A 3,335-nucleotide genomic window follows, 5' to 3' on the forward strand; every position below is an offset into this window, starting at 1 on the left:
TGTATTTATTTTTGTTTGAGAAAAGAAAAATCAGAGTCCAAACAAGGTAAATTTTACTATTTTATTTTCCAAAAGATGGTGTTTCTAAGTTTCAAAACCCTTAGTTGACCTTTTCTTGATGATTTTAGCTTGCAAGTTGAGTTTGATTTGGATAATTTTGTTGGGACTGAGTAGTAACTCCAATATTCACAGAAGAGGTAATTGGTAATTAGTGTTTGGTTTTTTAATCTTAAAAAAGGTGGTAAAAAGGGGTGATCTCCCTGTTTTTTTAGAAAATAAAAAGACTTTTTTTTTTATTTTTTAATTTGGTATCCAATGTTATTTTTTTTAGTTGCATTCGGATTAATGTGCTATTTAGCATTACTTGAATTAAAATGGTGTCAAGTAAATTATAAAGGATTTTATTATTTATTTATTTATTTTTTGTGTGTGTCATATTTATATATATCAATAAGATGATCAAATTTGAGCGTAGGAATTGAATCCAGCCAGAATCAATCTTGTAGTCTTGTAGAATAATTTCAATGCCAGGTGGTGGAACTGCCCACGGTCGACTCGCGGAAGAGCGAAAATCGTGGAGGAAGAATCATCCATAATGTAGAATAATTTCATGTTACTACTATTTCTGATTCTAATCATTTCTTCCTTTGACGGGGATTCATGCAATGCCAAAAACAAAACCAGATGGGCCTGTGAATTTGATGTGCTGGAAATGCTTTATTCCTGGCAAGGAAGAAGTAAGTGTTAGTTACTGGCCTTAATCTTGTTCATGTTTCATGTTTTATTAATGTTTGATGTTTGATTCGATTCTTGTGAGATTACCTTTGTGTATTGAAATGATCTCTTATGCTTATTGTTTTTGGTGAAATATTAATGTTTTCTAATTGTGCAATATTGTTACTTAGCTATCTTGTTACGGAATTATCTCTCAAGAAATACTTGTAATACAAAACAACAACAATAACAATAAAGCCTTATTACACTAGCTGGTGTTGCCAATTTTGATATTGTTGTCAAAATTCAGACAGATTGGGAGGGAGGAGACTATTCCATCACTCTTCAATTTTGTGAGAATTACCCAATTAGACCTCCGATATGCAAATTTCCAAAAGGGTTTTGCCATCCTCATGTCTTTTCTAGTGGAGAAGTGTGCTTATCAACCTTAGTGATGTAAGTCTACAAGAATATGTGCACATTATGTTAATGTTAAGTGTTATAACATAGACTTAGTTTGGATTATGCTTCTTTTTCCTTATTCTTAAACATTTAATATGCATTTTTAATTTAAGGGTCGGAAACCATCCATTACAATGACGCAAATCCTTTTGGGAATTCAGGATCTGCTCAACCAATCTAATACTGCTGATGCTGCACATTTCAAACCTAACCAACTTTTCGTCAAGGTTCTTCTTCTGCATCAATGTTATGTTGCGACGAGTTGAGTTTAGTGCATTGTGTACTAAAGTAATTTAATCGAATAGATTTGAGCCTGGTCAAATGTTTATCATTAGGTTACTTTAGTGTACGATGATGCATTCGGTTCAACTCGATGAACCTAAAATTTTTCCCTAAAATTAAATTCCACTTTTAAAAAGAGAATGTTTAACAATGTTGCTTTGAAATGCAGGATCCTGCTGAATATAAGAGAAGGGTGCAACTTCAGGCCAAATAATATCCACCTACTATTTAGCATCTTGTTTGGTTTTGTTATCTGATTTTGAAGTTTAAATTACTTTATTAGCTTTGATATGTTAAGTGAATTTAAAGACCTAATTAATCATTAGTTTCCTACTTTCCTACCTTAGCTTATTATCATCATGAATAGGGCCTTTAGTTGTATTTCACTATTTTGGAAACCATGCTTGGATATGAGTTACAATATAATGCTAAAGATTGTGTTTTTTGGTATTATAAATGTTTGTGAGAAGATATGAATTAGGTTAATTATTTTTTGAGTAACGGACAAATAGGTTCCTAACCTTTTATTTTGCGGACATTTTTGTTTCTGACCATTGAAAAATACTTTTAAATTCCTGACCTTCACAAAATTTGGACGGATCAGTCCCTGACGGAGGCATTTGGACGAAGGGACTGATCCGTCCAAATTTTGTGAAGGTCAGAGTCTTAAAAGTATTTTTCAATGGTTAGGGACGAAAATGTCCGTGGGACAAAAGGTCAGAACCTATTTGTCCTTTTCTCTTATTTTTTAAAAGAAATTTAAGGAAGTTACATGTACTCATGCGGGGCCATCCATTGAGAGACAGAGACTAAGAGACAGAGATGTTTGGTGCAAAATGGGAAACAGAAATTGAAACAAGAATGAAACTCTAATTTAATTTGTACAAAGGGTAAAATTGGAATTAATTAATTGAAATGAGGATATTTTACGTATAAAATGTTATTAAAGTTTCAGTCTCCATCTCTAAAAATTTTAGTCCCCTGTGTCCCTACTTTTTGGAGGTATTGAAATTTTAGGGACAGAGACAGAAATTTTAGTATCAGTCTCTAAACTAACAAACATGATACTGAGTCTCAGTCTCTCAGTCTCTGTCTCAGTACCTCAAAACAAACGCTACCATAGTGTTCACCAACAAGTATATGATATAAGGACTTGATTGTAAAATTTTTAAAATAAAAGGAACTTGTTGAATTGGATAGAAATTTAATTTTGAGACATTTAAAACAGGACTTGAATGAAAATTTTATAAGATAAAGTATAATTTTTATTCCTAAATTTTTTTAAAAATTTTAAAAATATTATTCATATTTAATTTATTTTAAGTTTATTTTTAATATTTTAAATATGTTTCAATTATACTTTTTAAAACATTATAAATGAAAATGTTGCACCAAAGGATGCAATATATCCAGCCTAACTTGATAATTAAATTGGTGGGTTATTCCATATGTCTTGAACCCAGAAACAACTCAACAATTGGATAAACAAATCAGACAAAATTTGTCATTCTATAAAATTTTTCTTCCTATATTACTATGGAGTGAACTAGTGAAGATTGTACCTTATTGTTCACTTGTACCACTATGTCATCGTAGGATCCATAAAATGGCACCAAATCATAAGGAAGCTGATAAGGTAAATGCTTGATAACTGCTTCAAAGATATGTATTGAGAAACCAGTGATATGTATTTGATTCAGCCTCTGATCATAACTCACATTCACAAGAACTCTACCAGAGGCCAAATCAGAAGTAGAAGAAGGACTAATTTGGTTGACAAGGTTCTCTGAGAAACCGGATTCCGGTGACCAATATGCTAACTCATTGTAACTTCTTCCAATAACATTGACAATCTTAAACGTTGATGGTTCCAACAA

At 31.7% G+C, this 3,335-nt stretch overlaps 1 long non-coding RNA gene across 1 annotated transcript; it reads left to right on the forward strand.

The window, feature by feature from the left end:
* LOC112754246 (uncharacterized) lies at nt 1-1,407 on the forward strand. Its single transcript, XR_003178446.3, has 3 exons — nt 1-737; nt 1,025-1,170; nt 1,290-1,407. It is a non-coding gene; the product is annotated as an uncharacterized lncRNA (long non-coding RNA).
* Nucleotides 1,408-3,335: the final 1,928 nt, after the last annotated feature.

The sequence above is a fragment of the Arachis hypogaea genome, chromosome 6, assembly GCF_003086295.3.
Source record: "Arachis hypogaea cultivar Tifrunner chromosome 6, arahy.Tifrunner.gnm2.J5K5, whole genome shotgun sequence".
NCBI classification, from domain to species: Eukaryota; Viridiplantae; Streptophyta; class Magnoliopsida; order Fabales; family Fabaceae; genus Arachis; species Arachis hypogaea.